Here is a 25,895-nt window from a genome sequence, read left to right as displayed (position 1 = left end):
CTATTCATGGCCTCTTTAGTTTTGTTGTTTGTTACCTTAAGAGGGCCAAGAGAGTTTAGAAGAGGATGGACATGCAGGATTTTAGCTGGGGGTCGGGGAGGCATCTGAACCTACCTGGTCCTCTGCACTGATTTTGAGTTCCTTGTGAATAAAAGTGATGAGTAGCAGAATCTGATGCCACTTCCTTTATTCCCTTATCTAGTCACAAGAGATGCTTACAGGCAAGTCCAGGTGAAAACTGTGGCATGGAGTTGGAGAGGAAACCACTCTTCATCATCTTCCCTGGCCTCTTCAGATAACTTGGCCCTGTTCAGGTTCAGGAGGAATTAGAAGCCTTGAAGTATCTTAAAGTGGCCCCTGGCACACAATTTGGCCTTGGTGTTCCAAGGGTGAGCAATGGCAGTCATGGGACTTTTCCCAGTGGCTTTTTTATCCATCAAGAGAAATCATCTTTTTTTATAGCTTCTTCCAGAATTTGCCCTAAATATATATTAAACAGATTGAGCACATCCTTCTCTTACCAGACCTGGTACTGTAGTCTGGATCTGCTGAAAAGCAGATGTCATGAAGTTATGAGATGTACAGGTAAAGGGGGAAGCAAGATAGGCAGGCGAGCTTTCAGACTGTATTGCAGTTCTGACGCCTGTGAAAGGAGAGAGGGAAGGAGGAAGGCCTGGGTGGGAAGATTATCAGACTGCAGCACAGTTCTAAGAAATGTTCCACCAGGCTGACAGGGAGCCCTTGAGTCCCATGTCTTGCTAGAATAGGGCTGCTTTCATTTCCTACCATGCTCAGTATTATTTGAAAGCTGCAAAGAGGAACTGCAATGGATCCCAAGGGGCAGCAACTGGGGCCATCAGTGTTATGCTCCCAGCAGCAAGACATCTGGGTGGCATATTTTCATTGCTACCACCTCTGAAGTCAAACTAATTTGGACTCTTTCCAAAATCAAATGTAGCTTAAATAGTTGAGGATTTGCTACTTATTCCATTGGGAATAAATAAATGAATGTACTCCCCAGGGCTGGAAGCAATCCTGGCAGAGGCTTCCTGAAAGGAGATAACTGAATTAGTAGAGTTCCTGCAGGGCTACTGAAGATGACAGAGCACAAGGACAACTGGTAGAAGGGGCTGTGATCTAAACTCCAGTTGGCCGACTAGGCTGTGTGCCTTGGACAGAGCTGCCTTTCCCAGAGAGGTCACTCTTTTTAATTTGTACAAATGTTAGCACTGAGGCCTGGGTTCCAATGCCTTTCTTCAAAGTTCAATCACACACACTATAGAGACATACTTGTAGAAAGGACATCTACATCTACTTCATGGAGACTTGTAAAATTTTTCTCAGTTACCCACAGGATCAAAGACCTAAGTACATCGGTACAAGAGCTGCCAGCCCTACTGGTGTCTTTCTTCAGAACTTCTCTGGGCTGACAGGACTCCCCCCTCCATCATCCCCTCCCCTACTTTAGGGTCCTTCCCCAGGTGGTCCCATCTAGGGCTGCCCTTTTGTGCTAACCTTTCTATGCTAACCAAGACTTGTGGTATATCCTATCAAGGACCACCCTGCCAAATAGGTTCTCCACTAGAAAAAAGTTGGACCAAACAGTGTCACTGGGGGTTAAAGATTGACAACACCTCCTGAGAGAATAGTAATAGATAATATTTATCTGCTTGCTTTGTGTTAGGTGTTATGCTGAGGGACTTCATTTTGTCTTCACAACAATGATGGGGAGTAATACTCTGCCCACGTCCTCAGGAAGAAACCCAAGCGAGGGAGACTAAATAACTCTACTGAGGTCACATCATTAACAAGTGGCCAAGGCAGATTTTGAACCAAGAATTTTCCCTATCGATTCCTTGCCCTCAACCACTGTGAAAGACTGCTTTAGCCATGGAATTATCCTACACTGCCCTCTTAGTGAGTCTCAAAAATAGAAAAAAATTCTGGAAAAGAGATAAATTTTGCTCAACGCTCCTTACATTATACCACGTAAGTCAGTATTTTTCAAAGTAGTTGTCCAAACAGTATTTTCCAATCAGTTTAATTGGTCTTGAACAGTATTTCAAGAAATTAAAATATAAATTAAAAAAGAATATAATAGAAGAGGAAATAGCAGAGGGTTTTGCATATACAAAAGGTAAGTATTATTTTGGGAAACTTCTGTTTTATATATGTGCACATATCTGTGTGTTTTATGACTGATGTATATGTATATACATACATATTTGTATTCAAGTACTGAGTTAAGTAAAACTGTGCAGAAAATGTACTCTTAACTGTGGGTTAAGGTCAAATGAGTTTGTTTCACACTTGGGTGCTGGATTAAGCAACTTCCTTATTTATTTGGCCTTAGAGGAACAGAGAGCTTAATAAATAGCTGTGCTGGCCTTAGCTCAACCCAGCCCTTGCTTAGGACTCTTCCCTGACTGTTAGGGAAGCAGAAAACTGCAGGACAAGATGTGCTTCTAGCAAATGTTCTCCCCCAATTCTCCGTTTATCAAACCCTGAGGGCAGTGATGCAGTTTGGGCCAGATTAACCAGGCCTTAAATTAACCTGGAGACTGCCATGCTCACAGGATACAAAAAAGTGTGAAATAATTACTTCAAAAGAGAGTTTGTAATTTAAATATTAGTGACATTCATGTGCTGACAGCACATGAGCCCTTTTTCATTGGATAGGAACAACTGAGTCATATCCTAGTTAGCAAGAATTAGTTAAAGCACAGGACAGCATTATCATTAAGACCAGTGTATGAGCAGTATCATGAATTACAAAGTGAATTTGAGGAAATGGGAGGGTGAAATTCATGCCCTTTGTCCCAAGCACTAGAATTCCTAGTTAGTTATGACTCTGTCTGTAAGATAGTTAAGACAGGGCTGCAGATCAATTGCTGGACCGTAGTCATGGAAGCTAACATTGGTTAGTACATGGTAACTTAGCAAATGAAGACATTCTTCTAAGCTCTTTGATGTAGATTCATGCATATATAATCTTCACAACAACCTGTAAGTTAATTTTATTATTATCCCCATTTTTCAGATGGGGATAAAGAGGCTGAGAGGTTAAATGACCTGTGCATGGTCATATATTTAAGAAGAGCCTACAGTGAGCTCTGTTAATTGCTGTGATGGATTGATTGGCCCCAGTTCTTCCTCCCCTTATCTATATCCCTTGCAATGTGACTGCCATTCCTCTCACAGATGGGCAGTCTGTTTCTCTGTCCCTTGAATTAGGGCTGGCCTCATGACTCTCTTTGGCCAAAAGATATGGTCAAAGTGACTGCATATGGTGGCTAGGCCCCAAGAAGAAATGCTTCTACTTTCTCTTTTGAGCCCCTGCTTCCACCATCTGAACAATTCTGAGCTCATCTGTTGGAGGACAAGAGTTGGGTGCTGTGCAGCTGAGGCAAGTCACTGAAGCTGAGGCTACTGTAGACCAGCCAGCCTCTAGCCAACCTACCAGCTTACTGACTGCAGACACATGAGCAAGCCCAACCAAGACTGGCTCAGATCAGCAGAACTGTCTGTCAATCCACAGATTAGTGAAAGATAGTATTTTTTTTGGCCACTAAGTTAGCCAGCATTGTTGTGGAAATAGGTAACAGATACAGTTGTCTGCCTACAGTAATTTCTTCTTTTTTGTTTGAAGACAAAATCTGTGTGCCACAACAGAGATTTAAATGGCTGTTCACTTTTCACACTCTTTTACAATTTGGGTGATCTAGTTCCGACAGAGGTACTGGGAAGTCAACTTGATCAGAGTGGGTATGAGGAGGGAAATGGTTCTGAGAAATGTTTTCTTTTTTGAAAAGGAAGAAACTGGTAATGAGATAGAGGCCTTCTCTTTCAGGCCTATGTGCTATGGACACTACCATTAAAAGTAGAAATTAGGGCAACAGCAGCCATCCTGTGACCATGAGGCAACAAGCCTAGGAACAGCAGTCTAACACATTGGAAAGAATGGAAAGCTATAAAGGGCCTAGGTTTCTGACTACATCATTCATTGTTTAAACAACCCTGGAACTTCTTTACCTTCTGACTTCTTTACTATTTAAGCTATTGTGTGTTGGTTATTCTAAGTGGCTCAGTGCAGGAACCAAGGTCCAAGTCTAGGCAGTCTAACTTGTAAGCGTTATGGGGCACTCATGGAACATTGAGTGCTGTTAAAACTAATAGCTCTGGACTTGAGAGGTGCAAGTCACTGGTGATTGTGGTCATCAACAAGGCTTACTTTTGGTAAATGCTGGAGTAGAATCTGGCTCCTGGTCTGGCATGGGCTGGAATGGTTCCTGGAAGGATCCTCAATCTCCTGGATAACTGTCCCACTGAAGCTAGAGCACAAGCTTTCAGGGGAGAATAGAAGGATCTGAAATCTTTCCTAAAGACTCAGAAGGTGGTAGCTGGGTCCAATCTTCAATAACAATAAAAACCTTTCTAAATTTTTTGTTAAATTTAAAATTCCTTCATACTATCTCAATTCATTAAATTGCCATTTTGTAATGTTTGTTGTATCACAAAATTGCTTTGTTATTAATAGAATATTTTGATCATATAGATTTAATTAAGAAAAACAGGTTTTCCCTACAAGGAAGAGCCCCTATCAGACTTTGCACTGGATCCTGTGTTTATTGGTTATAGCATCTTCTCAAAACTAAGCCCAGGGATTTATCCCAGCAATCTGTCTGGCTTTCTCACTATTCCACATCCTTATGAGTGGTCATGTCCTTTGGTTCAGGTTCCATTCTTATTGCCCTGGAGTCTAATTTCTATTGGTTCTTTCTGGGAAGAATGGGTCTCTCAGCCTCCACCTTTTCATGTATCATAGCTCCTGATTTGCCCACACACTCCTGTCTAATCCCTTCTTCTTGCTGGGGTCACCCCAGTCAATCCTGTCTTTGGCCACCCACAACCCAAGTACTTCCATTAGTGTACTCATTTATCCCTTTTCTTGTTACATAGCTAGAGAAAATCTTGGGTAGATCAATCATAGTTTTTATCTTAAAATATACAGTTTCCCCATCTCCTTCAATCCCACACCTGATGCTACAACGCACATAAAGACCATGGTGTGGAAACTGGAAGTGGAAAAAATGAGAGGATATACAGATGGATGTACACTTTCAGAAAATGCAGAACACCCTGTGTTTATCTTTTAGCAGGGCAAGGAAGTGAAGGGAGCTGTCATGCACAAGTATCAGCACTCAAGGTTAAAAACTAAAAACTAAGCCCCTTCCTCGAGGCATTCCACCTGCTTGGCAAATAGTTGTTTCTTTAAGTAGGCAAGACCTCCCAGATCCCAGGGAGAAGTCTGTACCTTGTGGCTGGAAGACCTTTCAGGGGCACAACGTGAATGGGCATTTTGAAGGCACCATTCCTCTTTTCTATCTTACCTGCAAAATCCTAGCTGGCCTCTCACGGGGATAGAAATGCCCAATCTAGAGTCATGAGCCTGAAATCTTACCAAAACAAGAAAAAGAAAAAGGAACACAAACCTGCTGAAATACTGGCTCCTCTAAGGCTTGTACACAATGATATTGCCCCAATTTTGGCATTGTAATTGCCCTGCTGACCAAGGGTATTTTCCCTTTGCAATAAGAGCCTCTACCATCTATCATATACAGGGCCTGCAAAGGATATCCATATGGCAAGTAAGAATGAAACAAACCAGACCCTGTCTAATCTGCTATACTTCAATTTTTGCTACAAAATGGAGAAAGTTAATGTGGAAGTAAGTACTCATCAGGGGAAGGCCAACCTGTTGTCTCCCATGAAAGCTTGAAGGATGGTTCCTTACTTTCCATCTAACTTTAACCAAATCAAATGACTGAACAATGAATGGCATGAGGCAAAACCACCTGTCAGCCATCATTCTAGCTTAGCGATGATCTTGTCAATGGGACCAGAAAACCCAAAGTTCACTGGCAAAGGTGCATTTTCCCCACGGATGGTGTTCTCTTTTTCTCTGTTTCTTAGGCTTGTTGACACTTTCCTTAGATATGTTGATGTATTTGATCAAATCACACCAGTTTTGGTCTAGCAGGCCTGGGAGCCACTCTGATCATTCAGGTGGCAATGCATATTTCTGTTCTGACCTATTGTGTATTGATTGCAAAATTTAAAATGTTAGGGACAGTTTGATTTTTTTCACTTTCAAGTTCTTAGGGAACACTGTCTGACCTTCAAGTACTGCCAGTCATCCTTCGTCCAGCCACCCCTCTGCATGGTCAAAAGGTGGGCTCTCAGGTGTCCCTCTCAGCTCTGTTATTTTGATTCTATGTAGTACTGTTTTTTTTTTCTTGGGTCTTTCCAAAATCTCTGTAGTTTTATGGGAAATACCAGTGTCCCTAATATTTCAGCTGCTGATAGAGATTCTCTATACCCACACGTAGCTAGAAAAATTCAAGGAACTCTGCTAATTGGATCCACTGGCATTTCATTTGTATCCTCTTTGTTGCTCAGTAATTATTTTATTCAACTCAATGCTTCTCCATAGCATTCTCCTCTGCACAATTTCCACACTCCCCCCATTTTCCTTCAACCCTCAAACTAGCTTCTCTGCCTTTGTTTCTCAATGGACTGTTAATGGTCTCCAAACATGAGTTTTCTTGTCCATCTAAAAATTTCCATCATCTGCTCCTTGTCTCTTTTCTCAGAGGAAGAAATAGCCTTCCTCCTTTCAACCACTAGTCCCATACTCTGTGTCCTTGATCATGTACTTTCCTAGCTTTCCCAAGATTTTGTTTCATTATTCTTATTCCCTCTCTCTTGAATTTTCAATTACTTCTTCATAGACTCCTGCTCCATATTTTACAAATAAATGCAGTCCTTCGCCATCTAAAGAAAATTTTTTTGTCTTAACCCTCTACGCTCTTCAGTTATCATCTTATCTCCCTGCCCTATCATTTACTCTCAACATTTTAAGGTAGAGTCTAATTGCCTGTCTCCATTTCCTCGTGGCTGTCTTTTCCCTAATCCCTTTCAGTCTGGCTCTCACACCCATTGATCTACCAAAACTGCTTCCTTGAAGAGAGGAAGGGAAAGAAAACAGGGAAGAAGCTTCATGTTAAGTCGAGAAGAGTTAATTTTTAAAACAGGCTTGGGAAGAAAAAAACAAGACAAGAAAATGGTCTGCTGTGGAGATAGTAGCGAATTAGAGAATATAGTTAATATGGAGAATATAGTTTATAGAGTTGGTCACCATTAACACAAAACTGGTGTGTACATTATAATTTAGGAGAGTAAAATTTTATTTACTATGACAGATATATTCTAGCAAAAATGACTTGTGTAGTAAACATAAAGGATCCAAATATACATTTTACATTGACCATGTAAAGGAAGATTTGCACTTATCCTAGCTTTGAGTCAAGGTTTACATTCCATGGGAGATAACTATAAAACGTTTGTGGTTAAAAGCAGAAAATCACAGGAGAGCTTCTTGCCTTTTGCAATAAACAATTCCATTTTATGATGACAAGATACAGAGTATGTATAGATTTAACTTAAACAGGAACTTCCCCCCACCTGGATAATACTTATTCTTTGTGTCTTATAGTAACTGGTATATAAAATTCTCTATCTTCTTTATTTTTATATCCAAAGATGATTCTAATCCAGAACCTTGATATCTTTAAAGCATTTTTGTCAACAGTTTTTTTTTCTGTTCAAATTGCTCTCTGTGTATTAATTTCCATTTGTTATCTTACAAACAAGCTCATGTCTTCCAACTCCTAAAAAGACAAAAAATCTTATCTCAACCCTGCCCCCTCTTGAGTTAGCACCTGATGCTTGACTTTCTTATTCTTCACATCTTCAAGGTAAAGGCTACACTGCTTATCTCTACCCCAAATTCCTTGTTAACCATTGTGATACATGAAATATGATTCAATAATGATATTAAGTGACATTGAGCCAATGTTTTAGGGATTATAGGTTTTCATTTTCACAGAATTAACTTTATTCAGTACTATGTATCAGAGGCTTTGTATATGTTATCTTCTTTAATAATCCTAACTGCATGAGGTGGTACCATTTCTTTCATTTAATAGTTGAGAAAAAGATATTCAAGAACATTGTATAACATGGTCAGATTCACCCACCTAGTAAGTGTGGAGCTTGGATTCAGCCTGTAACAGTCAGGAGTCCTAGTTGCAAGCAGTAGAAACTAAGGCAGGCTGATTTCAGAAGAGAATGAGTTGACCATGTTATTAGGTCATTCACAGAACCCCAAGCAAGTCAAAGATGTAGATTTAGGGCTGTCTAGTGAGGAGTGATCCTCATCCAGCTAGAGGATGGGTGAGGGTACTTATGGCAACCCTAGACATTGTGGCTTTTCCTGCTGACACTGCCAAGTGGACACTTGATGCCCTCACCCACATCATTCTCATCACTGCCCCAGGAACTTAATATTTCTGCAACTTCTGCTACCACCATGGAGAATTTCTTGTGGTCCCCCTGCTATAATGTAGGTACGTCTGACTGGTAGAACCTAGGTCACAGGCCTGTACTCTAACTACAAGGTTTCTTAGGAAAGGAAATTTCTGGAATTCTCCATGCCTATAGTGGGAGATATGTTTTGCTTCACCTCAAGTATCATTGTGTGTGTGTGTGTGTGTGTGTGTGTGTGTGTATTTGTTGGTGGGGGGACTCTCAGTAAAGGAAATTGGGTTTATATATTGGATTGTCAAAAAGAGAAACAAATGCTGTTACCAGAACTCAAATGTGTCTCTGACTCTAGGTCTTTCCTTATATAATGAAACATCTTGAAATCATTAATATCTCCTACCTGCCAATTTCAATGACTTTATCTCTCATCATTTTTGTTAACAGCTGTAAAGATTTGACACTATTGAATATATCTTTCCTTCCTTTCTTCATTTGTTTATTCTTTCCTGAAGAGAAATCAATTTGTTTTTGCAAAACACAAAAAAGTAGAAGGAAGGAAATAAAAGTGCAAAATTCAGTGAAATAGAAATTAGACAAAAAAATAGAGAAAATCAATAAAAGTAAAAGCTGGTTTTTTAAAGTATTGATAAAGGTAATAAACCCACAGGAAGACTGATAAAAAAAAGAAACACAAGGTAGGTGACATCTATAAGAACCTTATATAGACATTAAAAGGATGATAAGGTAGATATTATAAAAAATTTTATGATGATATTTGAAAGAGAGCAATGGACAACTTTTGAAAAAGGCAACTTTCTGATTATTCCTATATTTACTAAAGAATTGATATCCATAATTAGAAATCTTCCCACAAAGGAAGTCCCAGACCCAAGTGGCTTTATTTGTGACTACTACCAAACATTTAAGTAAGAACATACAAATATTAAAATCCTTTCAGAGAATAAAAGAAGGAGGAATACTTTCTCATTCATTTTATGTGGCCAGAAAAAACTTGATACCAAAACTTGACAAGAAGAGCACTAAAAAGAAAACTGAATGTCATACGAACCTCATGAATGTCAGTGCAAATTTTCTAAACAAATACAAACAAACAGCAATATATATGAAAGAGAAAACATGGTGACCAAGTAAGGTCATGCAAGTTTGGCAAAGTATTAAAAAAAATCAATGTAATTCACTGCATTAAAAAATAAAGGGAAAACTATGTGATCATATTAGGAAATATAGAAAAAGCATTTGATAAAACTCAACACCTGTTCAGGAAAAATAGAACTGTCAGAATATAGGAATAGAAGAGAACTTCCCCAATCTGATAAATGCATTTGCAAAAACCCTTGAGCCAACATAAAACCAGATGGAGAACTATTGTTTTCCCTTTAAGACTAAAACGTTCCTCTCATCACTTCAACATTGTACTGGAGGTCATAGACAATATATTAGGCAAGAATAAGAAGTAAAAGGCATAAACATATGAACAAGAAGTAAATTATCTTTATTCATGGTTAGCACACTCATGCACATACACAGAAAGTCTAATAGAATCTACAGAAAAATTAAAAATCACTTCAACTAAAAATGGAATTTATCAGGTCCAAGGGATACAAAGTCAATACAAAAAATAATTTGTATCTGTTTACTAGCAAAAAAAAAAGGAAAATTAAGGAAATACCATTTATAAATACCTAGGAATAGATTTAGTGAAATATGTGCAAGGCCTATCTATATATTGTCAGCATTGTTGACAGAAATTTTAAAAGACTGAAAAAAGTGGAAAGATATTATAATGCTTATAGATTAGAAAAGTAAATATTGTAATGATGTTAGTTTTTCCCAGATTGATCTACTAAATACAATTTTGATCAAAATCCTAGCATTTTGGAGTAATTGACAAGATGATTCTAAAAGTTATATAGAAAAGCAAGGATTTATAATAGCCATCATACCTGAAAAAAGAAGAATAAATTGAAGGAGTCACTATCAGATTTCAAAACATATTAAAAGCTTCAGTAATTAAGACAGTGTAGTTGGTGTAAGGGTAGACTAATCAAACAGAAAGGAGAATCTGAAATAGACTTACATACATACAGTCTATTAGATTTTTAAGTAGTTCCAAGTCACTTCAATGGGGAAAGGAAAATCTTTTCAATAAATGATGCTGGAACAATTAGACATCTATAGGGAGAAAAAGGAACTTTGACTCTTACTTCATACAATGCATGAAAATTAATTCAAATGTGAAAGCTGAAACTAGAAAACTTCCTAAAGGAAAGAGAATATTTTTATAATCTTGGAGTAGAAAAAGACTTTTCAATATACAGAAAGCACTAATCACAAAAGAAAAAAATGATAAATCAGACTTTATTAACATTAAGAGCTTCTGTTCATCAAGACATTAAGAAAGTGAAAAGCCAAGCCACAATCTGAGAAAAATATTCATAAGTATATATCTGATAAAAGACTGATACCATGAACATAAAAGTACTCCTATAAATCACATTTTAAAAAGACAAACAATCTAAATAAATGATAGGCAGATGACTTGAGCAAGCACCTCACAAAAGAAGATATATGAATAACCAATGACACATGAAAAGATGTTGAACAGCATTAGTCATCAGGGAAATGCAAATTAAGACCGTGATGAAATACCAAAATGATTTAAACAAAAAGGACTGCTGTTGTGGATGTGGAGCAATTGGAATTCTCATACATACCTAGTGAGAGTGTAAACCAGTACAACTGCTTTGGAAAACTTTCTCACTCACAGAAAGTTAAACATACATTTCTCCTATGGCCCAGTATTTCCATGCCCAACTGTATTGCCAAAAAAAAGAATGTTATCTACCCTACAAAAGACTGGTTCGAGAATGTTCACATCAATTGGAAAAACCCAAACATCCATCAACATTAGAATGGAAAAGCTGTTGTATACTCAGCAATAAAAAGAAATAACTACTGACTTACACCACAATGTGAATGGAACACAAAAACAGTTTTGAGCTAAAGAATTTGATAAAATAGTAATTTATATTATTTCATGTATATGAATTTTAAGAACAGGCAAAATTAATCAATAGTGATAGAAATTATAAAGGAATTTGGGGATATTTACCGGAAAGGGACACCAGGAAACTTTCTGAGGTGATTGAAATAATCTAAATCTTGATCAGGGGGATGGTTACATGATTCACAATTCTTTGAGCTGTACACTCAAATTTATGAATTTTACTCAGTACAAATTAAATTCAATCATACACTGTTAGCATTAAAAATCAAAAAAAGAAAAAAACCTCATGAAAGCCCTATTGTAATAATTCTTTCATATTTGAAAATGTCTGGTTGGTGTTACCCAATAATTCACCTCATTTTGACATTCTTTGAACATACTGTTGTTTCTCTCAGGTCTTTTTAGACATTTCTACATCATCTTCTGGCATCAAATGTTGTGGAGAAGACTGAGGTCAATTTGTTATTGTCTCCCTTGAAGTGATTAGGGTTTTTTATTTTCTGTCTAGATATGAGAATTACCTAGAAATTTGTTATTTTAGTAGTATAATGATTTCCATTAAACAAAATTTAACAGACTGATGTGTACTGCAGGTTGAATTTTTTTAATGACAGTAAAATTTGTGTTATATCATTTAATACTTTTCCATCCCATATGTAAAATCCTTTCAGGAACACAAATTATTTTATAAAACACGAATTTGTTCTCTATATCAATGAGCTTCTTTTTATTGCATTTGTCTCTTTGTATTTTATTTTATCATTTTGAATTTGCACTTATTTTCCTGTATATTGGCAAATGTATTTTTAGATGGGTCTAATCTATTTCTTGTAGTCTCATATTTAATCATAGATGATGCCCTTGTCATATTAATTTATTTACAAATTTGTTGAATTTGTCTTCTAAGTTTTTTGTAGCTCAGAGTACTTGGGAAAAATTTCCTTCTGATTTTTAGTTGTTTTACATCCAAATTGGTTTATCTTTTGCATTCTGGGTATGTGGTGTGTGTGTGTGTGATTACCAAGGTGCTAATTTTCATCTTGCTCAACTCTCCTCTTTGACCAGACCTATTATTTACCCTTATGCAGTATAGGTGTCTTCTTGGCTCCCTTCCCTTTTGACATGTGTTTATTTTCCTGACAAGCTAGTTTTAGAGCTGGGTCTTTCATGTTGTGTCCATTTTTTTTCTACAGGCATGACAGAGCCCAGCTGAGGTACTTAGAGTATCAGGGCTTAGCAGTCATTTCTAAAGCTGTTATTAAATGTGCAAGGGTTTTCTTCACCGAGTAGAGGGATGTATTGTAATCCTATGGGAGGATAATCTCAATGGAATGTATATCCCACTTTCGTGTTTAGTCTTGGAGCCTTTAATGCCATTAGAGAGTTGATAACTCATTGTTCATTTCCAGTAAGTTCCAACATTTTCTGTGACTACATATTTGGAGAGTTAGCTTCTCATCTCAGTAAGCTTCTCTCCCAATTTTGGGATATTAATGAGATGTCCCAGGATTTAGTTGGTATACCTGTAGGCTCCTGGGGATATATAGAGTTAGCAGCCTTGCTGTGGAAGATTGTGCCACTCCACTGCAGAATTTTGTCTCATTGGCCAATACGTTTTGAAGCATATGACATAGGGCTACACCTTTCTTTGGTTTGGTTGCTACTGTGGAACTCTGGGGGACTACTATTCTTTAATGTATTATTTTGTTGATTCTAGTTAATATTGGGGGAGGGAGATTGATGTGGCTTCATTCTGCTTGTGTCACCTGGAAATCCTGCCTCCTTTAAAAGTTATTTTCCTACTCCCCACTCCTCTTCCTTACTGCCTTTCAGTCTTCTTTTTGGCTTCTTTGACCATACCAATTAAGACATTTTAAAAGGTAATTTTGCATTATTCTCTTTCCCATCCCTAATTCCCTTTCTCCTCCCATTTAATATCTTAATATGCTCTTTAACAACCTTCTAATTCATACCCATGCCTCATTAGTAATGTCTAGACAGATATCACTCAGATTTATATTTCATGTCCTGATCTGTCCTCTATGACCTGTTCTCATTTCAGTTCTCTGCTGGATATCTTCCTATATGACAATCCTTCTGCAACTTTAAACTTAAGATAGCCCAAAGCAAGTTTTTTGTATTCTGTTCCAAAGCAGTGATTCCTTCTATCTTGTTTGCTCTTACTCTTCTAGGCACAAAAGCCTGCAGTCTTTATTTTCTTTATTAGCCCCTCCTGTTCAATTAGTAAATGAAATTCTCTCAATTGGACTTTTCCTCCTTTTTTTTTCACTGACATTACCCCAGAATAAGTTTGTATATTTTTCACTTTAACCTTGTAGTAGACCTTTAATTGGTCTCCCTCCTCTAATTTCCTCTTCCTCTAATAAATGTTCTACACAGCTCCAGAAATATCTGTTTCTAAAACTTTCCATGAGTACCTAAAACCCTTCCCGATATTCAAGGACCTCCAAAATATGAATCCAGTTTTTAATGTGAAGCTTATTTTCTGCCTTACCCCTTGATAAGCCTTAGACTCCAACCAAGGTCAACTGCTAAGTATGCCCTGTTCTTTCCAGTGTTGAAACTCTTCATGGGATGTCCTTTTTTTCCATCTTCACCCCTCAAAATTTTATCAGTTTTTCAAGATCCAAGTCAATTTTACTTCCTCCATGAAGTCTTCTATGTCAACTGATTTAGAAGGGATTGATTCCCCCCCAATTCGAAATCTGATCATCCTTTATCACTCATCACATTGGCCTTCCATCTTTGTGAACATGTCTTAGCCTGCCCCAAATACCAGTTCCTTGTGGGATGGGGATCCAGGATGGGAAGTTGTAATATTTAGGGAAAGTTGCCATATAGTGGACATGGAGTTAATTATCATAAAACCTCAATTCAAGCTCAGTTTTGCCTTTGTGGTGGTTGGGCAAGTCACTTGCCTTTTTGAGTTTTACTTCTTTCATTCTTAAAAGAGATTGTTGTGAATGCTAAGTGAAATAGCATGTATGAACATGCCATATATATGCCATATATATATATATGTGTGTGTGTGTGTGTGTGTGTGTGTGTGTATAGATAAGTACATAAAATATAGATTTAGGTATTAAATTTGGTTCCTTTAAATTCCTGACAGCATCAAGCCTAGCAGCTTATACACAAGATGGCAATACATGTTTACTGATTGATGAGCATGAAATATAACTAGCTACAATTATGCCTGCCTACAGAACACCAAGGAGATGCTAATGGTAAGGATAAGCATAGAGGAAGCTGGTAGTTGTATGATTATGCCAGCAATTTGCCAAGCTGGAGGACTGCTTAAGTGCATCATTATCTAAGATTTCATGCGTGGTAGAGAGGACCTGCCTAAATGGAGGCAAATGGAGTAAATGGTTGGTCCCAGTCCCTTTCCACTCTTGCCATTGAGTCTTTCACAGAACAACACATAATAGATGTCATATGTAAAAGTGAAATATCTGTTTATCAGTAGCTATTCTATATATAAGTACATGTATACATTTCAAATGTGAGTTTATGCTAAATGCATTTCATGTAAATATAGATTTTACCTCCTTAAATGTTTCCTTATATTGTCTGTGTTGACATTCATTCAATAAACATTGTTGCTCTTTTCCAAACTCCCAATTTTCCAGTAGTGCTCCGTTTGTAGTCAAACATAGCAGAGCTGGTGTATCCACATCAAAGCTGAATAGAGAGTGACAAAACATGTACTTAAGAATGACCATTAAGTGATTCTCTTAATGGTTGAGATCATCTGGATCTAATCCTGTGAATGTTCAGATTTTCCATGCCAGCCTCTCTTGTTTTTCCTCCAGACCCACATGTTCAAATGATTTAAAAATATTCTAATTTTTGTAGGTTTCTTTTTTTTAAACAAATCCTATTTCATAGAAAACTGTCCTTTTTGAGGGGATATTAATAAAAGCCAGCTATATATTTTGAGAATCTGCTTGTGATGTGATAAATTTAAGGCCCAGTTTACAATGCCTAGCTGAATGTTCATATTCATTTTGTAACTGGACAAAACTTTGGGCAAAGATGCATATAGCATCCCTTGTCCTAGGCTAAGCCTATGTTAGACAATTCCTGATTCAAATGCTTCAAACAGTGCCTCTGAGGGTACATTTGCAGAAGCCTGTGTGCACAGGGGATGCAAACATTTTCTTGGGAAAAATTTATGGTAAGGGGAGAATGAGGCCGGACAAGTGTGTTCCTGTAAGAAGCCTGGTCCTTTTAGGGCTGGCAGCTGTCAACCTGTCTCTCCATGAAATCATGACTAAGTCTTGGGGACAGAGAAGACTGGGAATCAAAACTCTGGGAGACACTGGGGGCAATGTTCCCCACCTCACCACAGCAGAAACTCTGCCCCCTCCCAAACCTCAAACTATCAGCAGTGGAAGTGGAAGTACCCAAAGGGAGTGGTGGCAGAGCACTGTGGTGGGAGTCAGATCTAGAAGGCATAAAGGGCAGCGCATGGGGAGGTGGTAGAGGCAGCCAAGCTCTGCAGATGCACACGTGTACGATGGTGGTGATGCATCTTTAGGTACCAGAGACAGAGGCAAGGTGCCTGCACACACCTTGGCAGGCTTGGCACAGATGGCAGCAGTGGGACCAGAGCAGTGTAAGAGAAAAAAATGTGTAACAGTAACATTTCTTTGGAAAATGTCCACAGTGTGTAATGTGTTTGAGAAAGTTTATTTGGAACAGAGGAAGGAGAGGAGACAGTTACTAATCTTCGAAGAAGTTGATCAAATTTTTAACAATTTCCATTTGATTTATTCTTCTTTAAAAAAACTACCTTGTTGAAAGTATTAACTCTCAAATAAGCACATCTGATTGATGTAATTTTTATTAAGTACATCACAATTTATTAGGTGTTTTCAAGGAAATTATTGAACTTGAAAATACCTGACTTGATTTCATAAGAAGAAACAGATTTAATTCACCAAATCACTATTAAAGACATCTTAAATGATTGAAACTTTTAGAGAAAAAATTTTTTACTGTTGTCACAGTTGATCAGATTATAGAACTGAGAGTATCCTAGCAGGGGTCGGGAGGGGTGGCATAATTTATAATGAAAATGTAAAGGGAAAATAAAAAGGAGAGGAGGCTTTTACAAAGGAGGAGAAATGATGCAGGTGAGGGTGACTAACCAGAGTTCTTAAATAAAACGAGTCCTTAAATCAACTAGTAAGCTAAGTAGTCTTCTACAACAGGTGCTGCTTATGTGAGTTACCAACACTAATGAGAGCCTGTATTCTGATGCTCCAATTTAATTACCATCTCTCTGTTACTAAGGACTAGTGAAAACCTAAACTACCTGCATTCTAGCTAATTGGACAGAGGATATAAATAGGTAACATGAATGAAACATGGTGACAGGTAAGATAGAGGTATGCACAGAATACAGGAAAGGCATGATTCTAAGTGAGAATTCAAGCAAAGTCATCAGAGAAAAGCTTGAGTCTCACAGCATAAGTGATATTTAGCCAGGCAAATAAAGGTTGGAAGGGTATTGTAACCAAAAGAAATAGCAAGAACAAAGGTAGCACAACATGTAATTACATGGGGATGTGTGTGTGTGTGTGTGTGTGTGTGTGTGTGTGTGTGTGTGTGTGTGTGTGCGTGTGCGTGCATGTGGGCATTGTGGCCAGGGGAGAAGGTGGATATGTGGGCATCTGTGGGGAAAATGGAAGTTCCTAAGGCCACAATCCTCACCTGACTGTAAACTACTCCATGATGTAATTGGCCTACTGCTAGACTACTGCTTCCACACCCATTAGTAATGAGCTGTTATTGACCGAGTCACTATATTAGCAGCTCTGCCTGGTGCTCTGGGTGGAGGCAGAGATGGAGGAGGATTACTGACCTGCAGACTGCTGGATGCAGATGTGATTCTAGCGTTCGACCTATTGCCGTGAGAATAAAGCCAGGTATAAACACTTTTACCCCAAAAACGTTCCATTGTCATTTCTCAGTCTCACCGAATCTGTAGTGAACTTGCCCAGGGCTGAAATGCTCAGGCAAGACAGCATCCATAGCACATAATAAGGGGAAAACAGGTATGAGAGATCAACAAAAAGAATGCAGGATACCAGTGTAAACTGATGTCGCTGAAGTTGAAAACAGATGCTAGAAGACAAAGAGGAGAAAAACTATGCATGGGATTGTATAATGCCAATTGAAGTAATTCAGCTGACCTACTTTCTATTTTTGCTTAATTTTCATCTGCCCAACACTACCTGTTAATATATAATATACAGTGATATAAATTATCATCTAATTTACATATAAACACTAAATTGGTTGATTGTCATATATATATGATCACTATATTTGATAACATATAATAAGATCATTATGTATATTACATATATGATATAAAAAATCACTAAATTTGCAGAGTTAGCTTTTTTGGACATTTGATTGGAATGCAGCCATAAGAAACATAATAATAGGCCAGTAATTTTTTCTTGATCATTCGAGTAGCATTGCCTGCTCAGGCATCATGGTGATTTTCTTACAATGCCTTTGGTACTACATGATTAATACCTCTTCATGACTCTTTAGTTGTTATGTAACTTATTCCCTTTTGGTGAGCAGAGACAGTCTGCTGACTGGGGAGTCACAAAGCCTACTTCTCACCCATTCTCTGCCCAACTAGCCTGTGTCTTCTTTTTTTCATTTTGAAAAGGCGGGCTTTGGAATTTATGTTTTCTGGGTGTCTTCCAGGGGCAGCACAATATGGTGGCAAGATGACAGGACCAGAACCCAGGACTCCTGGCTCGTGGCTCTGACTCTCCCCAGTGTGCCATTTGACAACTAGGTTGTGACTCAGTCCTTTCATCTGTTCAGTGGGGAGAATAAATCTGCTCTGCCTGTTTCATCAGAATGTCACCTAGATTCAATGAGACTGTGTTGGAAAGTAAAGTACTTTTTAAATATCAGGGGGTAATAGTGTTGCCCAGCCCCAAAGTTCTGTTACCAAGGGTCATAGGGCCCAATTGACTTTCCCAAAGAGTCTTACTTTTTCTAGTGCCTTTCTCTTCTTTTAGATGAATGTTGTAATGTTTTTGACATGTTAATATATGTTCATAATATATGTAATAATATTGAATATAGTATTAGTCATCCTATAAACTCCTCAGCATGCCATCTCTGAGTCAGAGATGTCCTTTATCAGTTGATGTGTGGTTCATGAGAAGAATAAAGCAGAAACATGATTCCTTTAGTTTGGAGAATGGAAGAGTGCTAGTATGGTTTTTTGCTGTAGTTTTCAAAATAAATAAATAAATGAATGAATGAATAAATAAATAAATAAATCTCCACTTTCAGAATAGGGGTCACCATTTACCCCTGGGCTGTGTGAGTAGGGAGAGGTGAGACTGACTCAGGAAATTAAATTAAGAAATAAATAATGGCAGACCCTGATCCCATCATCATTTCTCACCAGACTCAATAAGACTTTGAAAGGAGGACTCTGTGGAATTTATTTTAAGTCTAGTGGAAACAACATGCAACTTAAATATCTGCACATAAAAATGTTGAGGGTGGCTGGATGGGTCAGGAGGTGTCGGACAGCACTGAGATTGCAACCTCAATCCCCAGACCTTTCCCCATTAAATACGATTATGTGTAGTCAGGCTGATGGTGACAAAGCTATGACTGGATTCCCGAAACTACCTATTTGGAGAGATTTTTCTTCTGTAAGTGGCAAACCAAGCTTGTCAGTATTTTTCCAAATTTATTCAGCTAGCAGAAGAGATTATATTGCATTTGAGTAAGACTTCTACTGTAGAGACCTTCAAGTTAAAAGCCCTCCTTTTTCAAGACCCAGAGAGCTGAAAGGACTTACTTGACCTTCCCATCCCCTTGCCCCCAGTTAAGACCAGAATGGAAAATTGCAATGCAAGATCCACCTGGTTGTTTTGCTCTTTCTCTTTTTCTTCGCACAAATCTTTATTCAGTTCCTATATTATGGAAGTGACCCAACAATCTAATGGAGCCAGAAGAAAAGTTAGATAACTAGCCAGTGAGACTTCATAGAGGAGAAGGCATTTGAAAAGAGCCTAGAAAGATGGCAGAAGTTTGGCAGACAAATAGGGATGAGTGGGAATTGATCAAAAGTGTAAAAGTCTGAAAACAGGGTGTCTTTTCAGTTTGGCCAAAGATTATGGTAGTAGAGCAAGGCTGGGGCTAGGAAAAGAGGTTGGGGCTTTGTTATAGATGGATTTCTGCTGGTTTGCGTATTTCAGTCAGTGGCCAACAAGGAAGCCACTGAAGGCTTTGCCGCAGGATGGAAATGATTGCAGGACTGAATGATTGGAGAGGGGAGGCTGGGAGTTAGGTAGGCAGCACAGAGTCTATTGAAACTGCTAAGCAGAGATTATGGGGGATGAACTGGGACACTGGTAGTGGGAACTGAAACAAATCAGGAGAATAATTTTAAAATTATTGTGGAGATGAAATCAGCAGGACATGGCACCTAGTTTGATGAATAGGTGGAGAAAGATGTGGGCTTAGACACTGATGATAATTGCAAGAGAACTTGTGCTATAAGGAAGGAATATGTTGTTGAATTTTGAGTACCCTTGGAAAATGCTGCAAGAGTAGGGTTTCTGAGCAGAAGGAGAAGCCATCGGAGTCAAATAGTAGGTATTTGTATTGAATTAGCTTCTGCAGGTCGATTCAGCTGCTCTTGGAGGGAAATGGAGAATGGAGAGCCTGGAGATGCCCCAGAGTAAGAAACTGGGATAACACAGCCTAGACAGGCATTGTTGAAATGTGACTTTAAGTTCAGGCTGCTTTTGAATAGAGTGAAACCAGAGGCTAAGGAAGAGATGAGCAGGGAGGACCAGGTGCTGGTAGGTCAAGTTCAGTGGGAATAAAGGAATGAGAAAGAGGGAAGACAAAGAGATGGCAGTCTGTGAGGAGAACTCCAGAGTTGAAGATCTTGGTGGTGAAGAGGTTTTAAGTAATGAAAAGAGCTAGTGTGGAATCGGGCCATGTTGATCTGTACAATGACTGGAACTGCAGGTGTCAAAGAACTGGGAGGCTGTCAGTGGGCAGTGAAAAGAAAGTCCCAAGAAAAATATTGAAAGAAGGTTTGTGGAAGGCATGTATGGAGTTTGTGTGTGTGTGAGAGAGAGAGAGAGGGTGCAGAATAAGGGAAGGATGTTTCTGTATTTATATTGTCTCATTTTTATTGCTGCCTCCTCAATTCTTTATGCACTGAGCCAACTCAGAGCTTACTCTTATTTTATACAATCCATGTGTTTTCTCATGTCTTTGAAATATGCTGGATGTAACATCTTATTCTTTTATTTTTCTTTGTTAATCCTGTTCCTGGGGGAAACAATGACTACAATGTCTTCTGCCAACTTTTATTTTTCTTAAATTAATCTTTGCTATCTCTGCCAGGTTCATCCAAATACCTCACACCTGGCCCCAAGTTTCCACTGCATAGTTCATTCCTCTGGCTGAAATGGCAATGGAGGACAAGGACAATTAAGAGAGACTTCAGGTGGGAAGGGGGCAGGGAGAAGGCAGCAAACAGATTTTAAGCCATTGCGGATATGCTCTCAGTCATGACCTTCGCATTTAAAACTTACATCAAACCTGGGTTGCTTGGTTTTTGGTTGTTGGGTGGGTTTTCTCTTCCTCGGATGGTCTCATGGAGTAAAGGCAGAGTTTTGTCTTGACAAGGATGTGAATTAAGAGAAAAAAAATACCCCTGACTTTATGTTTTGCTGTGATTCTACAATGTTGAATCTTTACACTCACCACACTTGGACGAGAACGTTCACTAACATCCTCGTAAGTGCGCCGTGTCTGTATGTCTACGTATACAAAATCAGGAGCTCCTTGAATCTCAAAATCCCTTTTGAGATGGTGTCAGACTGTCTGTCGTGATCTTCCCTCCACCTTTTCAGTTTCCCAATTAGCAGTGGTGGGAGGGGGTTGAGGAAAGCCCAAGACACCTAATTAGGCTAATAAAGCCACTTCTAATAGAAAACTCGCCTCATGTCATTCAACTTCTAAGCACTATCTCGTTCTAAATCTTTGGGGGAAGATTTTTTTTTGTGGAAGAGGAATTAGAACGACAGTTTGGGCCCATTCTCTTCTCTCCCGCTTTGTCCTGGCAGAGCTTAGAAAGATGCAGCTGATTTTTTGCAGCTGACACAAGAGGAGTTCCTCCAGGAGGAAAAAGCATCGTTGTGGGAGGAGCTGGCTGGGTGCAGCTCTCATTCCAATGGCTGAGTCACTAGGGAGAACAGGCAAACTAATGAGGGATAGAAGTGGCTTCTCATGACGGGAACGTGTCAGGAGGAAAAAGTCAGAATCAGCCAAACTCCTGTTTTTGGTCTCTACTCCGGTTTTAACTACTGAAATCTTAGTTTTGAATGTAAATAAAGACTATCAATTTTGTTTTTTTCTTTGTAACATTGTCCTGCATTTTTTTTTTCTTGGCGGGGAGAGGAAACCAAAAGAGGAACAAATAACTTCTAAAACATGCCGTAGTGTCATGATTTAAGCCTCTGTTGAAATTCTTTAAGACAACTTTCCCCTTAACGAACCCAGGGTTAGGTGAGGGATTACTATTATTATTATTTTTGTTTTTGGCTTCATGCTAATGAAATATCTCTTTCTATTTTTTTTTTCATAAGACCATGTTTCATCACTTATAACTGGGATTTGCTCTGGTCAGATGAATTTGAATAACTTAGCTTTGAAAGGTGGGGAAAAAGAAACTAAAAAAAAGAAAAGAGAAAACCTGCGCTGGGCTGTACTTACATACACACACACTAACACACTATTTTTCTTTCACCTGGAGACCACCAAGATCGTACGGATGGTGGAGAGCTGGTCTGGTTTTTGTTTAGATTGGGTATTTTTATTTTTAATATTTGTCTTCTGAGTCAGAAGTGGTTATCTCTTAAAAGAAAAATTTGATGCCTTGAAAGCTGGGTGTTTGTGCTTTCCCCTTCGAAATGTTAACATTTAAGGAGCCCTCAGCGTGCTTCAAAGTTAGTACCCACTAAGATGAATGAGTGACCTTCCCCCCACCCCGCCCCTGCCCCCACGCACTGGAACAATTACCTCCCGTTGGCCGGCTAGGAGCCCCCTTTGGCCTGAAATGGGCAATTCCCTAGGAGACTCGGTCAATCTGGGTGGCATGAATGCCTTACCAGGACAATGGTGGCTTTTCACGACAATTTAGTAATTTGAAGAATGTTGCAGCCTGTCCTTGAGAGGAACCTGCTTCTGTTGATATGTTTATGTGGTTTCCGGAGGTGGGAGGTAGTGGTTGGGGTGGTGGGGTGGGGGGTGGGGAGTGACATGTGGAGTGCCTGGAAATTTACAAGTCAGTTTCAACCTGATTTATGGAGACTTTATGAAAAATTTTTTAAAGTCACCTATCCAGTTGCCTCACACATTCTGTTAAAGATTGATTAAAATGAGGCTTTTCTAACCCTGACCCCGATGACCGAAAGACCCTACTCTTATCACAGGACCTGTTTTGTGGTAGTTCAAAATAAAATCTTTTTGTAAAATTGTAGACTCTACCTTTTCTGCTTTGTCTGTCTGCTGATTTAGGCACCCTTCTTGGTGTATATTTTGCCATTCTGGATGTTTGTGGCTTCTGCAGTCTACTCTAGCACGGTGTCAGTGGAGCTAAGATTTGTATCTATTAACTTGTTTTATCCACTGCCACGGGATATGGGAACGTGCCTCCACACCAATGTGCCAGGATGAGTACTGGCAGAGATGTGAGTGGTTCCATGTCTGTCTGTCTCTCCTGCTGCCTAAAGTCAGTTCAGCTCAGATGACCTCCAGGAGCGCGCACACTGCTCTCTCTCTGCATGAATGGCAATCCTTGTTGTCTACGATTCTAGTACAGAGCAAACCATCAGTGTGTCTGCCGCCTCCAGCCTCCGAGGGGGAAATCTTCCTCCTGAGACCGCGTGAACTCCCAGCCCAGGCACTGTACAGTCTCTGTAGTGGAGGCACCACCACTGGGCCCCCGTTTCAGCTCAGCCAACCACTTACCCTCTTGGAGCCTCAGTTGTCTCCTCTGTAAAAATGAGGAGGTTTATACCTCCTAAAGGACTGTTTTGAGCTTTAAGTTCGATAGCAAGTGATTCACCTAGCATGATGCCTGGCAAAAAGTAGGTACCAGATAAATGTTAATGAGAGCTCTGTATTGAACAAGCAAAATTTGTGATATATTCAAGACACAACTTTATTTTTGCTTCTCTAGGTACCTTAAACTTTATGTGGAAGCGGTGGTGGTAATGTTCTCTGAACCCTGATGAAATATCAGGCAGGCCTCTAACTGTTAATGCTAATTCCCAGGGGAGGGACAGCCTTGAGTCCCTGGAAGTCACACGTTCCTGAATTATAAGGCAGAAAGCCTACTGGTAATAATAAAATCCAAGCAGCAGTCTCCCCTCTGCCCTCAGGGCCTCAGTGGTACTATAGTGGCTGGAGCTTCGGCTGTCCTCCTCCTGACTCACCAGTGACTTTTCCTGTCCCCTGCCAGAGCAGCAGGGTGGGTGAGGTGGGGAATGAGATAAAGGGCAGAGCAGGCCCTGATCAGTAATTTTGGGACCTGGCAGATGGCTAAGGCTCTCCCTCATGGGAGCCTCTGTGGGCTCCTCCCGGGCCGTGTAGGGCATATCTCCCTCAGGTCCCTGGACCCACATGGCCCCATCGCTGCTCTGTCTGGGCGTCGTGCTGCCTCCGTCGGTCTGAGCAGCTGCTGTCCACATCCGGCCTCCGTCATCTGGGGCCACCTGCTCCCTGTGACGACTCCTCCCAGGCCTCCGCAGCACCTGGAAATGCAGACCTTCCCACTGCAGGGACGCACTGAGTTTACTGAAGGGGATCCAGGAAAGATCTCTCACGAGGTACTCTCCAAGCCCCTTGGGAAGGTGGGGAGACAGAGTCTGAGCATAGTTTTCTCCAAAGATTTTCTCATAACATTCTCTTCTCTCCAGCCTCTAGTTCCTGTTTAATGCTCCAGGTTCTGAGCCATTCCTTTGAAAGTGAGACTGAGAGAGAGAGAGAGAGAGAGAATGTGAGATGGTGAAAAATCTGTTGCATATTCTCTTTGTTACTATATTTATCATATTGACACTTTAGTCTAAACTGAGTCCAGAAATTTCCGCCTTCCCACATAAACATATTGGCTATAATTTACCATGAAGGAAACTAATTGATGGTGAAGATGTAGCAGAATGGGACCTTAGCAACTATTATAAGCTGGGTGCCCCTGTGCAGACAAAGCCCCTGTTTAAGGTAGTTGAAAAGAAATTGGTATTTGATATTTCAAAACAACATCAAAGTCATGGTCATGAGAAAAAATTAGAGCTCTCTTGAGTTGCCTTTAGTTTACTGTTTAGTTATTTATTTTGAATTCATGAGCGTTGGGGGAGCAGGGCAGCCGAAAATATCTAATATTGTTATCAGATCCTGAGACTCTGAGAAGGTTACAGATTTCAGGGTCTATTCTGACAGGGGCTTGGTCCAGGCCGGGCACACCCTCCTCAGCACATCACCCTCACGTGGGATTTGCAGCCTGCCTCTGCGGATTGGAGCCCTTTGCGTGGCCCGCGGGGCCCTGCCCGGCTCTGTGCCCACTGGCCTCTGGTCTGGAGCCCGCCCATTGGTCCCTGGCCTGGAGGAGTCTGTAAGTGCTGTCAGGTGAGCACGACTCTCCCTAGAGCCCCCCTCATTTACCACAGGCCTGGTGTGGGCGGCACCGGAGGGCGCGTTCTCCAGGAATCCTACCCTTGCTCAGCACAGGCTGGCGGTCAGAGGTCAAGGTTTGGAGGCACAGTGAGTCCTGATCCGACTGCCCAGGGGCTGTGTGACTTTGGGCATATTACCTAACCTCTCTAAAGTCTCTGTGTCCTCATCTCTGAAACAGTGAGAATAAAGAGCATTATCAACCACGTGGAGTTTGTGTGAGGATTAAATGAAGTAAGGTGTGTAAGGCGGTTAGCTCAGCGCTTGGCACATGGTAAATGCTGAAAAATCATTAGCCATTATTCCATGACTTGGTAAAAAGGCAGTTCCTTGGCTCCCACCTCAGGGGAATCCTGATTCTGTAATTGGTATTTTTCGTGTTTTCCCAGATGATCTGTCTGGTGAACGGGTTTGGAAGCACTGATTGCAGTGCCCTCCTCCTTCAGCCATAGGGAGTTGTCTGTAGTTCTGCAGCCAGGTACCCAGTCTTATTTAGATAGTCGAGGCAGCTGTGTCTCAAGGTTAGCGCTTGACCTCTGGAAGAAGAATGCCTGGGGTCAAAACCCCTGCTTGTCATGTACTAACAGTGTGTACCCCGTGCACTAACAGGGTTGGGGAGGAGTACTCACCTCCCTGTGCTCTGTTCCCTCATCTGTGAAATGGGGATGATAATGGTGCTGCCTCACAGGCTGGTTGTGAAGATTCA

This window comes from Manis javanica, chromosome 1, assembly GCF_040802235.1.
Source record: "Manis javanica isolate MJ-LG chromosome 1, MJ_LKY, whole genome shotgun sequence".
NCBI lineage: Eukaryota > Metazoa > Chordata > Mammalia > Pholidota > Manidae > Manis > Manis javanica.
Note: the sequence above shows the minus strand (reverse complement) of the source record.